Source organism: Cupressus sempervirens, chromosome 10 (genome assembly GCF_028749045.1).
Source record: "Cupressus sempervirens isolate cs-2001-9-10 chromosome 10, ASM2874904v1, whole genome shotgun sequence".
Lineage (NCBI taxonomy): Eukaryota > Viridiplantae > Streptophyta > Pinopsida > Cupressales > Cupressaceae > Cupressus > Cupressus sempervirens.
The window spans coordinates 726,038,317-726,061,507 of NC_143127.1; the positions used below are offsets into that span (position 1 = coordinate 726,038,317).

Genomic DNA, 23,191 nt, shown 5'->3' on the forward strand with positions numbered 1-23,191 from the left:
CGTGTCCTCCAAGCGCAATGTCGCTAACATAAAACTCGTGCGGCTTATCCATAGCGCGATGGCGCCTGCCGTTGATCTCTGCAGATCCGACGGTGGAGATCTTAGCCTTTGACTGTAGTGGCCTCTTTGAAGATCTGGTCCCATGCGTTGACTGTATTCTAACCTGGCATACGTGGTTGTTCCCCATTGGCCTAACGAAGCACCACCTTGGTTTGACAAGGCACCAACCTGGAGGGTTCGTACCGCTTTGACCCTACTGAGGGACATGTGGCGCCCAGGCGCTATGTCGCTGTTGTAAATCTCGCGCAGCTTTTCCATAGCGCGATAGCGCCCATCGTAGATCAATTTCAATCTGACGATCAGAACCACCTCGTACTCTGCACATCCTTCCCTCTGAAAATCGCTGGGCCCGTGAACCACATATGCTCTGACTCATACACCTGGCACCTCTCTATTGGCCTTCGAAGCATCAACTTGGCAGATTCTGGTACTGTTTAATCCTGACCACGCCACGTGTCAACCAGGCGCTATGTCGCTAACAGAAAACTCGTGAGTTTTCCGTTGGCGCCATGGTGCCTTGCCGCTTTTTGAAACTTTCCGGCTCGTGAAACTCATTGCTCGTCGCTAACTTTCCCAGTGACGCAACCTGCTCGCCGTGAAACCTTTTCCGTCGGGCGCTATGTCGCTATGAAGATTTTTCGGCCAACACACGATAGCGACATAGCGCCCACGGTGTCGTGAAACTTTTCCAACCCGCCAAACTTGTTGCCTGGCCTGTTGGACCCACCGGACACGCGTCATAAGGGCGCCATGTCGCGAACGTAAATCTTGCGCAGCTTCTGATGGCGAGATAGTGCCAACCGTAGATCTAACGGCAGAGAACCTGCGGGCCGTGGAAACCTTTACAAGGTTTAATCGCTTATATTTTTCGATGTCTCTTAGGCATTAAAATAATATTAATTCTGGGACTAGCTGTTGGACGGGATGGACATTTGAAATTTGAATCTTTGGCGGGTGAACAAATGATAACAAATACCTTGGTTAGCTTGGATACCCATCAACATGGTTCAGAGTTCTGACTTGAGATTCGATAAAGTGTCAAAATTCCTGGCAGGCCGAATTCAGATTCAATAAACTACAGAAATTCCTAGTGCGTTGTCCCAGGCGTGTCTGGGACAAACCCAACACACTCTCACATTTTATCGGCCTTGAAACTGCCCAGGGACTCTAGTTCAGTGTGAAGGATGTGTTAACATAGTTTATAACAATATGGTAGATGACTATTCAATGTTTAGCAATTATAAATGAGTTTAAATGCAGAGTAAACTAGTAAACTTTCATCGATTGCAAGAGAACAATAGGAAAGCAACTCGAGGATAGCTTTGGAATGTACCTTGAAATTGACATGTCTGAAATTTGTGATCTTGTCTCATAGCCTTATAATGAATTTTATGCTAATGCCTCATTAAGCTCTATCTCCTTTTAATATGTGTATCTATGTGCATCAATATACATTCAAGCACATCATTTTAATCATTCAATTCATCTTCTGGTTCCATCACATGTTTTTGCTCCTTTCTTCACATTGTTAAGAATCAGTTTCTTTGTTTCTAAGGGTGGATACCTGCTAAATTCTTCAGGACAATAGAGTAGGCAGACTTTCTTTCAAGATATCTATTTTTTTCCGTAGGAGATCCTATTTTTTTTGCACATATCTTCCAAACTGCATGGAATCTTTTGGGGTTTTTTTCAGAGAAGTTGGGGATTGAAATAAAGGAGCTACAGCCCAAATTTCAGCTTTCTGTGATTGTGTTTCATCAAGATATTATGTTTTTAGAGTTTTCCATAAATTTGTTCTATAGGCTACAGTTTTTGGAATTTATCTCATTTCTTTACATTTTCAGAAGGCCCAGTTAGTTTTGTTAGGGATACATTCTTTGAAGTTTTGGATTTGAGACTGATCTCATCTGGAAACATTTTTGTTAAAGTTTACTCAAACCTGCACATTTCCACATGCTGTCTGCAATATCTCCTGCCCAATATTACAAATAAGATCATAGATCTGAATTCAAAGAACTAGACCACCTAGAATAAGAAACACAAATGGATGAGGTAAACCATCAAGCTAAAGAGAGTCGAGAGTTAATTAGAGATGAAATAATGAGGGATGCCCCATTTTTTTGAGGAAAAATGAGATCCAATTGTCTCTGCACCAGGATGTTTCAAGGAGTTGTGGATAGGTAGAATACATCCCCAGGGCCGTCTCCTATTAAATTATTTTTGGGAAATGTTCTCGGTCTGCCACAGGAACAGAATAGTATGGTAGGGGATGGCTAGCTGTTCCCTATTGTCCAGCCTATTGTTCAAAATATTATTATTGACAACTTATCGGCAAGAGCAAATTAAAAAAATCTGGAAATATTGGAGATAAGTCGAAAACTTCTCAGAAAGTATCGAGAAATTTTAAAATGGCTTACATTTAGTTAGAAATGCACTTTTTTTTGCAAAATTCAATTAGGAGATGCATCTAATGAGACAGTAAATGAGTAAAGAAGCCAAACAAGCTGATCTATATATATATATATATATATATATATATATATATATATATATAAATGCAATGAAATATCCTAAGCTACGAAATTTGCAGAATTCACACACACAAATTTCACAAACCAAAATACAGCTCTTAGTTGAATTAGAAATTTGCAGATAGAATATGGATATTAATTGCATGCTTGAAGAGAACTTTCCCTTACAGATATTCACAGTAGAAAATGCCCTGCTATTTATAAGAGATTTATTACGGAAAGACAACTAAACAATAATAGCATGTGATGATCATACCAGAACCGGCCCCATCAGACAATAACAAATACCCTTGCGAAGATCGTATCAATCAGATTTGTAGACTTGATGCGCTCAGAAGTTTAGATAAAATACGGCAGGTGCTGCTATTTTATTTAAAGTTGCTCCTAAACCCTTCAAACTGTTTCCTGAATAATTCCTTTGCCCTTATCCGCCTGAAATTCATTACCAGCAGTCTGCTCTGTATGTAATTCAAGGCACTTGATTGCTGTAATGAGATTGCTGAGTCTCTTGGGGTTTCGTACAGAACATTTTCCTTCCAGGGGTTTCGTCCTGAGAAGTTGCACACAAATTGCAGATTGTAAAATAATAATAACTTGGCTCAATAAATCCTCCAAACCCATAGTCGAAGCCTTTAAATAAAATCTCCAGCCTATAGAAGATTCCTCATTGGCAACTTAGGCAAATATTATAAGTTGTATTAATTATTAAATGACCCCCACATTTAGTTGCCTAGGAGAAACGACTTAATAACTTGAAATGGCCCCAACTTAAGTTATATCTTTGAGTTATAATTTTTAATCTCCCAACATTAGCTTTTTGGGCTAAGTCATGCATTATTTAATTATCCCCTTTATTAATTGATTAATTCTAGCCTAGGGAATGAGGATGGCTAGAATTTGACTCTCAATGGCCTGTCAAAAGAATGGGGACATTACATGCAAATATGTAACAAAACCACATTCTCATTTGGAATGCTGATGGTTGATGGCCATAGTCTGAGACTGTGAACTCTGAAGCAAACTAAAAATAGCAAATGTCTTTGTAAAACTATATGCAAATACAAATGTCAAGTACAATATCAAACTAGTCTACATATTCCTCTTGCATAAGTGCTCTTGCAAAAAAGGAAGCTTGTTTTGATATGTTGCTGGGTGGCCCCGCTTTGCTGGTGCCATCCACGATTTGTTAGCATGTTATCGAAAATTATCGACTCAGAAATCTTCTGCTAAACGAATATATCGGCAATAAGTCTGCAAGATTCTAAACTATCCTCCAGCCTGCAAAGAATGCAATTTAAGAAAAAGACATGAAAGCTTAGTCATAGCAATATTTTTACATCAAATTTTTATTATTGACTCAGAATAGAGCGCATTCCTTCTCAATCAAATTTAGAACCCAAGCCATTAATATAGATTCATTTTTGAATTTATTCATTTGATAATTCGGAAGTTCAGAATTGTCATCTTATAGATCTCAAATTTCAAATTTCTCAAATCCAGTATTAAAGTAGGATAACATACATGTAATGGGCTTGAAAGTTTACTGCATTGTATCTAGGCTGGGAGTGAGCTTTCCCCATTGCAGGTCTTTAGAAAATCTTTTTAGAAGAGTCAGTCAAACAGAGCCACTAACACACGAACTTCCTTATAGGTAGAAATTGAATAAGAACATACCAGTTTATTTAAGATACATGTATTCAGATACAAATATATTTTGAATCATGACCAATGACAAGGATTACTGTTTATATTGTAGAAAGTGTCATTAGCTTCTCTGGTAGAGTACTTAGATTGAAACAGACATTCTTGTTAGAATGGGACCCAAAAATCATTTATCGTCTAATATTGAATAGCTTGGTTAAAAAATGAATATGGTGAATGGCTTTTTGTTTTATATAATGGAATTTCCAATATTTTTATATTTTCCTATTTGTGGGGGACTCTTGTGTGAATTATCAATTCGGCTCTAATGTGGTTCCATGAAATAAATGATGAATGTTCTATATATGAATAATTAAAATTTCCTTAGACAAATTTTTCTGATATAAGTGATGGCTATCTGTTTTTGTTACATACACTACTATTTGTTATGCAAGCCTAACTTATTGTTATGACTCAGATAATAAAACATTCATTGCAAAGAGTTTTAGGGATCAGGAGTACTATATAAACCCCATTCCTTCAAATCAAGTATGTTGTCCTTGACCCTATGCTTCTCTGGTATTTACAATTGTTCATGCAATGGGTCATAATTGATTTTTTGAGCAAAGTAAACGTTTAATGTGTTCTAATGTGGGTAATATGTAATGCTTAAGCTTAAAATACCTTTGGGTTTTTAAAATTGCAGCATTCAGAAGCCGGGTTGGTAGTCAGAGGCAGTGCGGAATTTGCATCCAACAGGTACATAATTTCTCACCAGAACAGGCTTTACCATTTGCTGCTTAGGATTAATAGATTTATTCTATAAACTTCTGAGTTTATCTGATTAAAGTCTTTGCAGTACCATCTTTTATTAAGGTTCAAATAGTGATACCTTCTGGACTATCATGCATTATTATATGCTTCTTTGTTTGTTTTTTAGAAATATGCATTATTATACATGGTTTTACCCTTGTCTAGGCCTCAGTGTGATGCTATCAAGTGTGCCTAGGAAGATGTGTAATTCAGAAGATAAATTGTAAGTTGTAATGTCCCCTTTTTTCAATGCCCAAGTTCTTGCCCAAAAGTTACCATTCCAACATAATCCATAAAACATATCTTTCCCATCAGGGTTTGGAACGTTAACTCATCACATAATATAACTAATCTCATGAATAGAGTTTCTTTGTAATGTCCCAAATTGGAGTTTACCATCTTATAACCATAGCATAGTCTAGTAGGAACTTGGCCCCCCTTCTTTTCCGTTTGCTTGCCCCTTTTTGGCTTGGTGTTCTTGGTAGTTCTGGTTTTAGTCTCCTGATTTCCTTATGTTCCAACTCAGAAGATAAGTTGCCTGTTCGGGTTTGTGGGCAGGTTCGTGGGTTTGGGCTAAAAAGAAAATTCCATTTCGGTTCGTGGGGGGTTCGTAAGTATGTATATATATATACACACACAAATATATAAGAGAAACAATATTCAGGGTTAGGCTTGATTACCACAATATGGTTTTCAGTCTTTCAATATATATTTCAATTTGATGTTATATTTTAAATCAGCTCGTGTTGGATTTTGATTAATTCAATTGCTATTGATATTTAGTGTCACATATTTTATTTTATTAACGGTGGGCTTGAATATTATTTTCAAGTAGAATTGTTGTTGTTATCTTTCCTTGCCCGTATAGACTCATTAGCTCGTCATACCAAGTGTTTGGGTTGCAAGTATGCTCAAAGGAGCAGTATACACTGGAAATATAACAACAATTCTACTGAAAATAAAATAAGATCTAATCAGCCAAAATGATATAACAGTACCATTAGAAAACTGCAATTTGATATAATTTAAAATTATATGGTACAAGTGACAACTCATACAAATTTATGTGTGCGAGAGAGCTGTACCATCATAAAATAATAATAAAATTATAGCTTTTTGTGTTTTTAACATAATTTTTGGCCTCATGGACCATGGGTCCTTGAGGGTTCTTGGGGGTCCGCGCGAGGTCCTTAATGGTCCACCCAGGTCCCTATAGGTCTGTGGCAGGTCTAGGTTGGGTTTGGGCTACGTGCGTTGCCTAGATCCGCCACAAACTTAGTATGAATCCGCACCCAAGGAACTAGACTCAGACAAAACCGCGCCGAATAAAGTGGGAAAAATTAACCCTTGAGTTTGATTAGGCTCCACATCACAACAATCTCCCACTTGGAGACTGAGCAGACTCCACAACAATAACCTCCCACTTAGAGACTAATTATAGCACCGCTAAACATGTAGCTCCCACTGTAATGTAAAGTCACTTGGATTGTGTTGTTCTTTTATTTTGTATAGTCTAGAAGACAAACTGAAGATGAAGAGGAGTTCAACTTCTCCCTTGTCATTGCCTTTGTAAACATATCTGTTGGATTATCATTTGTATGTATCTTTTCTAGCTATAAGTGTCCACCATCCAAAGCTGACCGAATGAAATGGTACCACAATTGTATGTGCTTTGTCTTTGAATGTAGAGCAAAATTCTTTGCAAGATGAATGACACTTTGGCTATTTGTAAATAGTAACAAGGGGACTTGCAACCCACTCCCAAACCTTGAAGTACTCGTCCACGCAACGTCTTCGCACCGGGTACTTGCCTACCCAAGTGCCACCATTCCGTAACCATGTTGCCGTTGGGATGGGTACTCGAATTTCTATTTTTGAATGTTCAATGGCTCTAGTTCATGTTGCAATTTTGCTATGATCAAGTATTTTAATTTTGTATATTCTACTGAAACATCATTTCATAACAAGCATTTCAAGTTTTATATATATACTATACAACACCCCTCCCTTACCCGCCATCCCCTGGCTGTCCTCCCATCGTCCCAAAAATGAGGCCAATTTTCTCTCTGTCCCAGAAACTTGTCCCGATGTCTTGCCGTCTTGAGGTACCCTAGTGCTAGGGTTACATTGCAAATATTTTTCATTTAAGGTTGCCCCTACCCTTCCATGGAGAATTGAAGCCAGATCATCTCCTTGGCTACCTTTGTAGCAGCAACATGCTCTGCCTCTGTAGTTGATAATGCATTTACCTTATGCAACCGAGAAATCCGACTCATTGCTGTCCCACCAACAATAAATAAATAACCTGTAGTACTTCACCTGGTATCAAGATCCCTTGCCAAATATGAGTCAACATAGCCTTGTAAATCAATAGTAGAGCCCCCAAAATGTAAAAATTTACTGGGTGTTCCTTTCAAATATCGGAAAATCCATTTGACTGCATTCCAATGCTCAATCCATGGATGACTCATATACTTGCTAATAACTTCCCCTGCATGTGCAATAATTGGCCTAGTACATACCATGACATACATCCTCCTTTTCTTGTGTCTTTGAACACATCTTCTTAGTCAATTTCAAATGACCAGGCAAAGGTGTGCTGACAGTTTTGACATTCTCCATAGAGAAACGTTGCAACACCTTTTAAATATAATCAACTTGAGATAATGTCAAATTTTTGTTCTTCCTATCTACAAATTTTTATACCAAGGATTTGTTTTGCTGCCCCCAAATCCTTCATAGCAAATGAATGAGCTAATTGTTGTTTCAACTCCTTAAATTTGATTCATGTTAGACCCAGCTACGAGCATATCATCAACATATAAGAATAAATAATATAGCTGTCATCATCCAACCTCTTAAAATAAATACAATGATTTAAATGACACTTAGTGTATCTATGCTCATGCATAAAATTGTCAAATTTAGGATACGATTGTTGAGGTGTTTGCTTCAAACCATTTAAACTTTTCTTCAATCTGTACGCTAAATTCTCCTTACCTTTGACCTCAAATCCCTGTGGTTGTTCATTATATATTTCTTCATCTAAATCACCATGAATAAAAATTGTTTTAACATCAAGCTGCTCCAAATGCAAATCTTCAGTAGTCACAATACTTAAGACAGTGCAAATAGAAGTCATTTTAACAACAGGAAAAAATATCTAGTGAAAATCAATGACCTTTTTCTGTACAAATCCTTTTACAACTAACCTGACTTTAAATCTTTTGTTACCTCCATCCTCTTCTTTTAGCCTGTAAACCCATTTATTTTGTAAAACCCTTTTACCTGCAGGCAACTTACATAAATCCAAAGTCTTATTTTTCAGCAAGGAGTCCATTTCTTCTATCATTGTAGACTCCCACTGAATCTTAGTACCACCCGCATAACTTCATCATAATATTTAGGTTTACCAACATCGGTTAATAAAATAGAATACATAGAGGGAGAAAATCTTTCTGGAGGTCTATGTAGCCTTTTTGGTTGTCTAAAATTCATTGGGGTGTGTGGTATTTGTTGTTGCGATTGTTGTAGATCATGAGGGATTGTTGGAACATTATTCTTTTGAGTATCACCCAACATTATATAATCATTTTCTTTCCTCTCATGCTGCTGCAATAGATCTTTGTACAACACTTTCTCATTGAATATGACATCTCTGCTTTGTACAATTTTATGATTTTCAAAATCATAAAGCCTTTAATTGAATTCATCAATGCCATATCCAACAAATACACTTTTTTTGACTTCGCTTCCGACTTGGTTATATTTTCAGAATCTATATGTGCAAACGCTTCACAACCAAAGGTTATAAGAAAAGAACAACTCACCTTCTTACTAGTCCATGCTTCCTCTGGAATACCACAACCCAAAGGAGTAGAGGGACATTTATTGATTAAATATACAACAATATTGATAGCCTCGACCCATATGTTTAAGGGCAACCCAATATTCAACCTCATACTCCTTGTATGCTCCATTATTGTCTTGTTCATGCGTTTAACTAATCCATTTTCCTGTGGAGTCCTTAGAACAGTTTTTTGTCTACGAATACCATTAGTGGAACAATAATTTTCGAATTCTTTGCTGCAATACTCACCACCATTATCGGATCTGAGACATTTGAACTTTTTACCAGTCTCATTCTCAACAAGCATTTCCATTTCTTAAAAGTTTGAAATACAACAGATTTCTGTCTAAGGAAGTAAATCCATACTTTTCTATTTGCATCATCGATAAATGTAACATAATAATGAGAGCCACCAAAGGAAGATACCTTAGCTGGTCCTCATACATCTGTATGCACAAGTACTAATTTCTCATGTTTCTTTTCTTTCCAACTCTTCACAAAACTAACTCTCTTTTGTTTTCCGTTAACACATTTCAAACATGCTAAAACTTTCTCTGAATAAAGTAATTTCATACCTTTCTCACTCATGTGCCCAAGTCTGTTGTGCCATAGTGCTATTTTAGAATCTACAACAACTATATGTTCTTCCTGCTCAATTGCAACAATTGTTCCTAAACATTCATTTTTCTCTGAAACAATTAAAGTAGAAGGAACAGTTTGACCTGTACAAATATATAAGGTGCCTACTTTTACACCTTTTGCTACTACCAAGGAACCATTTGAAACCTTCCAATTTTTATCATTAACTGTGCAACTCTCATAACTTAGTTGTCTTGTTGAAATTAAATTCCTACTCAATCTTGGAACATGTCTCACCTCTTTTAGTAGCCAATGATTCCCATTTTGCAACTTAATCTTAATTCTGCACTTTCCAACGAATCTGATAGGGTTCCAATCCCCCAAATAGACAAGTCCAAAATCCCCTTGGACATAATCAATAAAATAACCTCTATGAGATGTAGCATGAAACAAAGCCCCAAAATCTAAAACCTATGAATCAACATTTTCTAAGGAAAAAAACAAAGCATCTTCTTTGGATTTGTTACTTACCACATTTGCCTCCTTGTTTCCATCTTGTTTTGTCTCCATTGTTCTTTTGAGTCCAACAATCTTTCGTTTTGTGCCTTGGTTTCTTGTAGTACCATCAATCTCTTTGTCCTTTGGATTGAGATCTCTTTCCTTTTGATTTTCCTCTTGATTTCCCACAATTTCCAGAATTATTTCCTTTCTTATTCGTTTTGCCTTTGCTTTACGCATTTAAGAAGCTTCTTGTTATAGATCCACTTGAGATTTTTCTACGAGTTTCCTTGCTCAGAATAACACCAATAACATCATCAAATTTTAGGGCATTGGCTCTAAAAACAAAATTACCCACAACCATAACCAAGCCATTCTAATTTTTAGGCAAAGAAACAAAATCAAGAGAGCTCTTATCAGATCTTAAGACATTTTAGCCTTTTACCAGTCTCATTTTCAATCAAACATTTCCATTTTTTAAAAGTTACAAATACATCAGATTTTTGTCTAAGGAAATAAACCCATACTTTTCTTGTTGCTAAATGTAACATAATAATGAAAGCCACTAAGGGAAAATACCTGAGTTGGTCTTCATACATCTGTATGCACAAGTTCTAATTTTTCATCTTTATTTTCCTTCCCACTCTTTTGTTTTCCGTACACACAACTTTCACATGAATCCATTTAGACACATTTCAGACCTGACAAAACTTTCTTTGAATGAAGTAATTTCATACCTTTTGCTCATGTGCCCAAGTCTGTTGTGCCATAGTGGTGTATATCAAAATCTACAACATCTGTTTGTTCTTGATGCTCAACTACAACAACTATTACATTCATTTTTTTCTGAAACAGTTAAAGTAGAAAGAACAATATGACTTGTGCAAAGATATAAGGTGGCTATTTTCACGCCTTTTTCTAGTACTAAGGAACCTTTTGAAGCTTGTTGATGTGTGTTTAATGACTCACCAAACAGTAGAACAAAATACCAAAATATCTTATCCTCTCTTGAATAAAGTCTTGTGTATGCTAAGATTGCTAGAAGATCATACAATGACTTCAAGGTTCTTTTAATGCCAGGTCTTGACTGTGGATAAGATCGGTGGTTGATGTGATTTGCTGATGATCACAAGGGGCCTTATGTGTTTATTTAGATTCATTTCAAGCCATACTAGATGTGGGAGCTATCTTAAGGTTTTGCAATGAAGTGCTTTTTTTGGAGTTTTCACAAAATATGCAGAAATTCAATAAGATAGGGTTCAGGAATTCTATTCTAATCCTAAGGGTAGTGATAACAACAAATAGTATTCTAGTGGACAAATTCCTCAATTTACCGAATTCTGATTCGCCAAGTTATACTACAACTACGCGTGAATTGATGCAATCTTCAAGGGTTATGCTAAAGATTTTCATATCACCGCATATGCCATTATAAAGAACAATGTATACGAATGATAGAAGTTAAGCATATGCATGAACGGGGTTCAAGCTAACTTTGCATGACAAGTTAGAATCACTAAAACGTCAAAAGTATGAACCAAAGGAATTCATCAATACACCATCATATTCTTCATTTTAATCACCACACATTAACTAGGCTAAACTTAATCTAATTGAAGAAATTTAGGAGAACAAGCAAGCACTAAGACACATCAAGTATTCACCAAGCTCTAATGAAAATTTTATTATCTCAGTAGCTCATAGCAACAATCTCATAAAAGCCTCCCTTTACAAATGAGAAATGAGGCCTTTATATAGGTCCTCGATTACAACGGGTGGCCCAAATGATGACAATAATCGATGGCCAAGATCATGCCACATCAGCCCTAGTTAGGGTTAGGGCAAAGGAAATGAATCTATATTAATGCAACAAGGAATCCACCACTGTAGTGGGTAATAAATGCCCACTATGCATGCTTGTTTAGGAAGGAGTGGGGTGTAATAAATGATCCCTAAGAACACCCACTATGCATTTAATGCATCTGTCCTTGATTTTTCCGCCTGAAGGATCGAAATCAATCTAACATTGTTTCCAACTCCTCTGTATTGATGCTTGGTGCAGATTCTTGCTTGAATTCTAGAACTAGAGCTTTCTCCTCCTTTTTCTTCAAATGCTTTCAATTCACTGTTATGCCTTTTCTTACATTTTGAAGAATTCCCCCTTTTTTAATCATCATCAATCATTTTTCCAATCTTGGGGACACACTTGAAGAGGGTGAAATTCAAGATTTGGAGAAGAAATTTCCAGCACTTAATCCTTTTTCATTTTTCCATGAAGGAGAAAGTTTCCAACACTTAGGCATTTATTCTTCCATGAAGGAGGAATTGCCAACACTTAGCCAGTTTTTCTTCCATGAAGGAGAAATTTCCAACACTAGCATAGCCAGTTTTTCTTCCATGAAGGAGAAACTTCCAACACTAGCATTTTTTCTTCCATGAAGGAGGAATTTCTAACACTTCGCCATTTTTGCTTCTATGAAGGACAAATCTCCAACACTTAGCCATTTTTGCTTCCATGAAGGAGAAATTTCCAACACTTAGCCATTTTTGCTTCCATGATTTCTATTTCTCTTGCTCGTGGAAATTTTGAGTGGTCATGGATTTTGTCCATGATGGAAGAATTCCACGACAGCCATTTTTCTCTAAGGTGAGATTTTTTGAGAGATCGTGGATTTTGTCCATGATGGAAGAATTCCGCAACAACCATTTTTCTCCAAGGCTGGATTTTTGAGTGATCTTGGATTTTGTCCATGATGGAAGAATTCCGCAACAACCATTTTTTTCCAAGGCTGGATTTTTTGAGTGATCATGGATTTTGTCCATGATGGAAGAATTTCACAACAACCATTTTTCTCCAAGGCAGGATTTTTGAGTGATCTTGGATTTTGTCCACAATGGAAGAATTCCGCAACAACCATTTTTCTCCATGGCAGGATATTTGAGTGATCTTGGATTTTGTCCACGATGGAAGAATTCCGCGACAACCATTTTTCCTGTTATTTTCATGCTTTTCTACTTTTGGATATTTCATGGGTGATTCTAGACTTAACCAACCATTTTTTTCTTGATTGACTATCGTGCTTGCTCATTCTTTTGGATATAGACACATGTACCCTTTTTGCTCTTTATCAACCATCACTCACTTGTTGCAGAAATAGACCTGCCAAAAATAGACATTCTAAAAATAGCAAGTTGTCCCAAAGTCAAAATAAGGCCAATCTGAGAGGCAGTGAAATTTACTAAAAATAAACTTTTTAAAAATAGTAAGTTGTCCCAAAGGAAAAATAAGGTTAATCCGAGAGGCAGTGACATTTACTAAAAATAGACTTACTAAAAATAGACTTTCTAAAAATAGTAAGTCAAGACAATCAATTCTCAAACGAGCAAACAATTTCCATTCTTAGAGCCACATGCACAACACTTTCTAGATCTGGCCAATTTTACCAATTCTCATTTGAAAGAGGGAACTTTAGAAGATTGAGCCCAATACTACCAAGAACTAAAGCCAAAAGGACAAGACCAAGAGACAAAAGGGGGGCCCCCATTTGCAATGGGGTGATGGTGTGGAAAATCCACAACAAAACCTTCCACATTTTGTCATTAAAAGTAACTATTCAACCCTTGTTACCTAGTTATCCTACTAAAATTAAATTCCTACTTAGCCTTGGAACATGTCTTACCTCGTATAGTAGCCAATAATTCCCATTTTGCAACTTAATCTTAATTCTGCCCTTCCGAACAATATGACAAGGGTTCATTATCTTCCAAATAAACAAGCCCACAATCCCCTTGGACATAATCAATAAATAACCTTTATGGGGTGTAGTATGAAATGAAGCTCCCGAATCTAAAACCCATGAATCATTAACTTTTTCTAAGGAAAGAAACAAACCATCCTCTTTGGATTTGTTATTTACCACATTTGCCTCCTTGTGTTCATCGTTTTTGTCTCCTTCATTGTTCTTTCTAGTCCAACAATCTTTCTCCTTATGCCTTGGTTTTCCATAGTAGCAGCAATCTCTTGGTCCCCAGGATTGAGACCTCTTTCCCTTTGACTTTCCTCTTGCTTTCCCACACTTTCTAGAATTATTTTCTCTCTCATTCATTCTTCTTCTACTTTGTGCATTCAAAGCACTTCTTGATGTAGATCCACCTAAGGTTTTCCTACGAGTTTCTTCACTCAAAATAACACCAATCACATCATCAATTTGTAGTGTATTAGAACCATAGTTATGGGACTCCGACTCGCCTTTGACTCGGAAAGTCAAAATCCTGCTCAGACTCAGACTTGGTGATCAGACTCGGCACAGACTCGACAAGGATTCGAAAAATTGAAAAACCCATGAAATTCAATTTTTTTAAAGGATTTTAAGATTTTTTTATGCATCTTTTAGTCAATTACCATCAAATACACAATTATTGAGATAAATAGAAGCTACTTAATACACATACATAATTTTGCATGGGTCACATAAGTATAAAAGCGAATTTCTGAAGTAAACAAACTGAATAACACAATATAAACTTAAAATAATAAACAGTGTCAATAATTGTAAATGCTTTTCCACAATCCATCATAGTAACTCTGTGCTTTTGGATTTTTGATTGTGTGAATCTGCACAGTCAAAAATCCTGAAGCACAATATCATTAAACATAGTGTCATTGCAGTGTCAAATGTCTACAATATTCATGGATTACAAAATCCATGGTATCAAAAGTTCAAAACATATATCAAAATAACAACTAGAGTGTAGAACAGTAGAAGACTAAGGCTCATAGTAGCCTATGTCCTCCTACGAGTACACCTAAGATAAGTTCATGTAAGTATATCAATGGGGTGACATCATTATATTGAGTTATTATAATATAATGGTGCCATTTCATTTTTATATTTATATGCACGTATATAAATATTTATTATAATAATATGATGAAAGATCAATTAAAATCCTTTGAGGTACGTTTTATATTTTAACTCAATTTTTTTTTTAAAGCTATTTATTTAAATAGCTTATGCGGGTCCCATAGATGTATCTGTTTCAAGTCGCCAGGTCCTCAACCCATCTGCCCAGTGATGGTGATGCTCCTGTGCCTAATTCTTTTCTGACAATGGTGATAGGTATTGAATTAAGCTTGATAAACAACACGCTGATACACAAATAAAAAATCGAAAAAATAATCAGAAATCTTAATCAAGGTCCTTAAATATGATTCTCTCCAATGAGTACCTGATACGTCTACCTGGTACTCGGATATGTGGGTACGAGTACTAGTGGTGTGGGTACGCATACCCATGCAACCTTGATACATTCAATATACCAAATTATCTTAGAAATTAAGAGGATTTGAGCTTGAGCCAGTGCTGCTTGAGGATTTGATCAAGAACATGGAGAGGGAAGAAGCCATGGAGAAAAAGGATCTCTATGAGAAAGTTGCATTGCTAATGGATGGAAGGTGAATAGAAATAAGATTAACCTTCAAGTGCTTAAAGATATAGAGAATCCAGTTGCTAGGGCTGAAAAAATGATTGAGCAGCAAGAGGAAATACTGATTGATGCTCCATTGAATGTTTTTAGGGAGAAAACAAATGATACTAGAGTAGTAATGTCTTTGGCTCACTTATCATGAGCTTCAATGATAGAATTTGGGTACATTGAAGATCCCATGATGGAGGAGATGCCTACACATATGCCACCAATGGATGTATATGATGATTTCTCACATGAAATCATATTGGATCAAGTGCACACAAAAGGAATTGTGAATGAAAGAATTTTAGATTATGAAGATATTATATCTGATTGGGATTTTATTTATTCTTCTAAATTTAATACATTTTATATCAATATAAAGGACAAATGTCTGGGCAAAGGGCAGATAATACAGAAAACAAAGGAGTTGTTGCAAGCACTTCAAACTGAAGTAGAGAATGAGATGGATGGGATGACACTTGAAAGTGGAAAGCAACTTTTGAGAGAGGCCAATGTAATACTTTTCCAAGTATGGGACATGAAGGATGGTGCTAGAAGAAATCGACAAGATTTACATAGGAGTGGGCCATATATCCTAGAGATAAAAGGACCATCTAGGTTGATACAAAAGAAGCATTTGGGCAGATAATGATCCAACTAGTAGGGAAAATTGACCCTAGGACTACTGCAAAATTTAATGTGGATGTAGCAAGATTAAACAAGGCTCAAGGCTAAGTAATGTGAGAGTGTGTGTGTGTGTGTGAGAGAGAGAGAGAGAGAGAGAGAGAGAGAGAGAGAGAGAGAGAGAGAGAGAGAGAGAGAGAGAGAGAGAGATCTCTATATGAACACTCAGAGGAGGAGAAACAACAATGGTAGGAAAGAGCTACATAGCTCCCAGGAACTATATAGCTCACATGAGCAAGGAACTACACAAATTCAACAAGTAATAGCTCAAGCAGTTGCACTTGTAGTCATTGAACTTCAAGTTTCAACAATGGCACAATAATGACATCCTTAAAATGTATCACCTCCCACAACATTTGCTACTTATCATGATATGTCAAAGTACCTTGAGCATTTTTTCTTTTATTTTCTTTGCCAATGATGTCAATGACCCTATAGATGAACATATTAAATTTTTTGAAAACTTTCTTCAGAACAAAAACATCCAAGAAGGAGATGTTGCTTGCAGACTATTCCCCTATACACTTACAATAAAGCATTTTACTAGCACATCAACTTGTCCACCAAGTCAATCCAAGCTTGACAAGTATTAAAGGATGCCATCCTAGTAAAGTTTAGACTATTGATTATCTAAGTTGAATTTATAGGCAAATCATTAAGATTAAGGAGAGAAGAATGTGTAGCAATTGGTGCCTTCAATAATAGATTTCAAAGAGCTTATTCAAGATTGCACAAGCCTTAACACATAGGTGATGATGCGATAAGACCTATTTATTCCTCTACTTTAGATTGCTTAACTTCTATGTTTGTTCAAAAGATTGATCTTGATCCAACCATTATGATATAAGCATATGCAGGGGCTAAGAGAGTTAATATCTAATCCCCAACAAGTACTATTGGAGCACCTAGTTACTTTGGGAATGCTATCATGTTGAATCAAGGAATGATGAGCTACTATCCTACTATCAAACTTGTTCCCACTACTCCCAATCAATTAGTGTGTCATCTAGGAGCCTTATGTCTCAAGCAACGCCAACACAGCTTGTTTATCTCCAAAACACAACACCTTCCACATGAAACCAAGAAGAAAAAGACGAGACAAAGGATTTATTAGAGCAAGTTAAAAGATTGTGCACGGGACCACTTACCTTAGAAATACAAACAATCAACCGCAAAATTCACAAAGAAATTATCAAGTGTATCAAGGTGCCAACCGTGGATATTACAGAAATCTCCCAACACATCATAAAAATCATCACGGACATGGTCAGAGACATCAAGGAAAACAACCCCAAATATTGTAACAACAATTAGGGACACCATTAAAACAACCTTGGGTACCCTAACAACAATCAATGATACCAAAGGAGGTCATAGAACACGAATCCAAATGATGGTGGTGTACCCTCACCATTGGATAAGCCACCAACTCCTGAAACCAAGGCTGCTGATAAAGTCATCCCAACAAAAGTAGTGTCGTTAGGATGGTGTAGGATACATGAGATGAGTCGACACTCTGAATTACAATGTCAAGAATTCTATTGATATCTTTAAGGGAGAAGTAAGGAATACGATAACTTCCTAAAACCCTACATCTATAGGGCATGAGCTAGTTCCTGCAATTATATACGATTTGGCATGTGTCTTTGATAATTTCAAGTTTTCTCCTCTTGAACATCAAGATTATATTCCAGTGCAGGCTAATAAGAAATTCCTACCTACATAATCAAATGGTCCTATGGAGGTGTATCAAGTTCCAATAATTTTTCAAACCCCATCTATGTCTCCAAAGCAACCTTTGCAAAGGGATGGTTATGTTTTCTCTCCACTATGCAATAGTGTCCTAGTGGAAGGAAGGAGTAAAGTTCAAGAATATCAATAAACGATTGAAAATGCCACTCCAAAGAATATTAGAGGAAATAATAGAAGTCACGATCCGTTGACAACATCCATTCCTCCAAACAATTTTTGAACGCCTTCGCATCCCAAAGTGAGCAATGTTTTGAGTCTTCTAAGAAGCTCACCGAGTATTGACAACCAACTGCTTCTCAAGGTGAAAGAAGACAACCTACTGTGACAAATGCTGCACAAAATGAAGGGGTCAACCTCTTGTGCAATCTATCGTTCAACAAGGAGAACAAGGCAAAAGGGAAATTCTCCTATGGAGGAATTCTAGAGGCTGAGATCTTACATTTTAGAAGAATTTAAGAAAGTTAAAGTTAGTTTTCCATTATTTGAATTAATGAAAAAGTAATAGAGATTAGTGATACATTGTTGGGAAGTCTGAATGATGCTCCTCCAAAGATCATTCCGCAAGGTGCATCACATGCTCCTAGAATTACACCCAAAAATTTCCAATCTAGTTGGGGCCAAAATACCAGTAGTGTCCAAGATGTGCTGCCAACATCATGGAATGAGTTTGATGTTCCACAATATCCTCAAAGGTTTATTTGTAGGATTCAAAATTTTCTTGATGCTCAAAAGATTGCAAATAATGAAGGGATACCTCAAAGTGATCCTACAAGGAGATAACTAGAAATATTGATGCTCTAGTAGAACAAACAATAAACACATTGCAAAATGGAAGCAACATTTGGCAAGGCACAAGGCATGAAGAGTTTGATCCAAGAACACATAAGCCTGTGGTTTTTTTTTTAGCAAGGATGAACCTGCCCCTTTCCTCATATCAGTTAGAATTTTTGGAAAATTTTGAACAACTGTTTAACAAACTCTGGTGCTTCAAACAATTTGATGCCTCTAGCAGTATTTAGGATGTTGGCATTGGCCCCATTGCATACAAACAAGAAAGTAACATAGTTGGATAAAACAAAAGTCCCAGTTGTGGGAGAACTAAACAACATTCATATGCAGCTAACATCGGATCTGCGTGTTTAAAGTTGTATTGATATATCTGTCATAGAAATTCTGGAAGGATATGGAATGCTGTTGAGTAGAGGGTGATCAAGAAAATTGAGGAGGTTTCTTTTGTCACAATATTCTGCACCCATGCTTGAGGTATGACCCCCAAGCAATCTTTTAAAACATGGAAGCAACCTCCAAGTGTGGAGTTGTGCAAATCTCTAGAGTAGGTTGACTTCCTTACAATGAGGTTTCACCTATACTACACCTTGAGGGAAAAGGGAAGAAGGATGTAGTATTTTGAAGGGGGTGATGCACCAGGAAGTGGTTGCTCCCTCCTTGTAGCTGCACATAGTACCAACAAAGCCTCCCAACATACAAAAATTTCAGTCTAATCTATCCTCCCAGGAATCATACAGGTTTGGACCAATGAGATGTTTCAAGGAAAGATAAATTCACATTACAACACTCGTGAGTGAATGAATGAGATGCTCCAAGGAAAGATAAATTCACATTACAACACTCGTGAGTAAATGAGGCACAACATTAACTTGAAAGGTAGAAGAGAAATGTCCAACACAAGATCTCTGCATAAGCTAGTTAAATGGTATATAGAGGTAAAACAAGAATTTTGATTAATATAAGGAAAATGCAAATATATAGATGCACAACATAGCTACTGCAAGAGAAAAAAGGAGAACCCAAAATTATGTAAAAGAGATTTCTTTTTATAGAGCCAACATAACTTTGAATACAACTAATAAGTTCAAACCTAGAACTCACTTGGGTTAGGTTATAGAGAAAGGCTCAAAAAATATCAGATAAAATCTGATATTTTGTGTGTATTTGATCATGGAAGTAAGAGAGAACAACCCAAAATAGGAGGCGCCCTGTAGAAGGAGGCGACAATCGAAGTGGAACAAATCAGAACATATCTCATTTCTATGCATATTTGATCTTGTGAGAAGACAACAGATAGACCAATAAATTCCCTCATAGTTAGGAAAATCAAGCCTATACCATCAACAAGTGGCAACACGGCGAGGAAGTGTTCTTGCGTTGTGCATAGAAGCCAAAAAATGCAGTCTGACATTGAATTTTCGGTCCTCAGGCAATGTCTCAATCACTGGCAAAAACTCTCGGGGTGCGAAAACACAACATTTTTGCCAAAAAACACCAATTGGAGAGACAAATAAATGTTACCTTCACTGCGAAAACACAACATTTTAGCCACCCACTTGTGCGCTTAACATTTCTCACATCTTAGATTTAACTACACAAAAGCAAAAAAAATTTGTTCTCGATCTGAGAAAAGATGATCAATAGTTAAATCCTACGGGTGCGAAAATAGACAACTTTTTCGCCAGCAACTACCATGTATGCAGTGGTTCCCTACAAGACCGTGCATCAACATGCTCTCTTTGTAGAGACATTGTAGATACATAGGGGTGCTGAAACACACAATGTTTTCACTCTCTTTACGAAGATACCGCTTATACACAGGTTGCTGAAAACATAGAATGATTTCTCATTTAGGCAATGTTCCCCACACATTAGCATAAACACTCATTTTTTCAACACCCTTTTGCGTGAATGTGGGGAGCGAAAAACACAGTGTTTTTGCCCACCTGCAAAAATAATGCAAAAGACAGTGCACCACATGTACCAAAGGCATATTGCACGTTGCCCGTAAAGATCTCTGAGATTGATTATCCATGTGGTTTAATGGTGGCGAAAAATAGCCAACAATTTCCCTCCCAGAGGCCTATCCTATAAGGCCCATGAATGGAGAAGTGATCATGACAAGTTTGGCAATTTATGGATGGATTTGTATCTAATTTCTGAAATGCTGGGAGATAATGCTTTTAAGTTGAAGACCCCGACAAGAAAGGAAGTTGCATTGTTTGTCAATGGACAATTCCTCGAGCATTACATTCGACTGTAAGTTTACTCCCAAAGGCCTACCATGTACATTCTTTAGGTTTCCGTTCTTTTCTAGCTTCAATTTTCTATTTTGGTTTTCTCATTTCGGTTTGTCCCCTTTTTGATTTTGTTTCCCTTCCCCTTTTGGGATTTTGGTTTGCTCTTGTAGTTTAGTTGGTTTTGTGGTTCTTTGTTTTTAAATTTTGTCTTTGTTTTCCTTTGAGCTGGTTAGCTCAAGCAGTTTTGATTTTTTGGTTTGGTTGTTCCAAATAACCTAGAAGGTTTTGGAGTTATTATTTATGAAAAGGCCATTGTGGTTTCACTCATTGAGGATTCCACTAAGTTGTGTTTATCCCATTTCCTGGATAACTGTTTGTGAAGATCCTTGGAAGCTGAGGTTGCCTTTCTTACGAGCATGTACTAGAAGGGGACCACATCAAACTAAAAAAGGGAATTGGTGAAAATCAGAATCACAATCAGATTTCAGAGGTAAGTTTTATATACACATATACATACTTGAAATATATAAGTAGGTACAAAGACACACTACATTAATTATACATGCTAATTCCATTGAACTGTTATACATCAAATATAGCTATGTTATTTTAGTACCATTAACTTCTGTTGCTTTATCAAGCTCTATGCATGTGAATTGCAATATATATATATATATATATATATATATATATATTTATATGATGTAAAGCATATTCATTATTCTGCAGTAATGAGCGATATAGAATGTGTAACTTAGGTAGAGTACTATACTTATACTGCATTGGATTTTTTCTTCAAAAGATAGGTAAGTCCTGTAGTGGAATGGACCATGTAACATCATACAAAGGGGCTGGATAAGGCCTACAATCGAATGGGCATGGACTACATCACACAAAGGCACCAGATAAGATCTATGGTGGAATGAGCACGAGCTACATCATACAAAGGCGTTAGATGAGGCCTGTGGTGGATTGGGCATGGGATGCATCTTACAATGGCACTAGATAATGTCTGTGCTGGATTGGGCACGAGTTACATCATACAAAGGCACTATTTGTGAAGGATATTCCATATGGAAGAATTATTATGAGAATCCATAACCATATAGGCATATTATATTACAGTATCAGTATAGTCAGTTTGTATATCACCTAATAGGGAACAAGTGCACCACACACACACATCTGTGCACTTGTTTTGTATATACTATACACACACACACACACATCTCTCTCTCTCTCTCTCTCTCTCTCTCTCTCTCTCTCTCTATATATATATATATATATATATATATATATATCTTGTGTGTGTGTGCGCGCACACACGTTCCCTAGTTGGTGATTGTAGGACATAAATCAGGGCTTATTGTGTACAATGGACAATTAATAAACATATATCTCTAATGTTGGGTGATGCGACGCGCTCCCCTGCCCACAGGTGGTTAATTATGTGGTGTTCCATGTTCACTAAAAGTCATGGCTTTTGGTGCAACGGCAAATGGGCCCTACAATTGGTATCAGAGCCTGGTTTTGGCCTGGTCATGGGTTCAAATCTCCCCGGTGCCTTCCCGACCCGTGTAAGCATCTGGTATGCGCGTCGAGGGGGAGATTGTTGGGTGATGCGACGCGCTCCCCTGCCCACAGGTGGTTAATTATGTGGTGTTCCATGTTCACTAAAAGTCATGGCTTTTGGTGCAACGGCAAATGGGCCCTACATCTAATCCATCTTACAATTCTTATTTTAATCGAATTTTTGATTCCGGGGCAAAAATTAGTGCAATTCAAAAAAGGGGACATGACACCATACCCAAACCTGCAACTTAGAATTAAAAGATCTTTTTGATGGAAACTAGATGCATTGCAAAAAGATGACATTTTATGATCTTAATCTTTGTAAGTGTAATTAGAGGAGGTTGATATAGAATAAAAGTGAACCTTGACTTGCAGAAGTTTATCTGCATAAAATACAAGCATATAAAACAAAACCTAGCTAATTATCAAGTTTCAAAGGTAATTGACAACTAAAATATGTCTTGTATAAGTTCAAGTATGGGCAATGGGTTTTACTCTCATGGATGCTGCAAGTTGGAAGCAATCTGATAAATTACTTCAGTCAAATGGCTATGGGTTTCATTGGGTTTATAATGGTATTCAGACAATTTAATGTTGGAAACCAAATATTGATAATTGCATGTTTTTCACTATTAATTTGATGATTATTGGTGTTTGGGCAGCATTGCATTAGTTTTTATTTTATGTGCGTACATTTTACTTTGTCACAT

General features: G+C 36.7%; 1 pseudogene across 1 annotated transcript in view; it reads left to right on the forward strand.

Annotated features, from left to right (window-relative positions):
• The window catches only part of LOC149535879 (putative DEAD-box ATP-dependent RNA helicase 29), an 86,252-nt pseudogene that overhangs the window by 48,623 nt on the left and 14,438 nt on the right, over positions 1 to 23,191 (forward strand). Inside the window, exons 6-7 of the transcript XR_016356734.1 lie at positions 4,711 to 4,781; positions 4,939 to 4,991. The product of XR_016356734.1 is annotated as a putative DEAD-box ATP-dependent RNA helicase 29 (transcript). The remainder of the gene's footprint in view (positions 1 to 4,710; positions 4,782 to 4,938; positions 4,992 to 23,191) is intronic.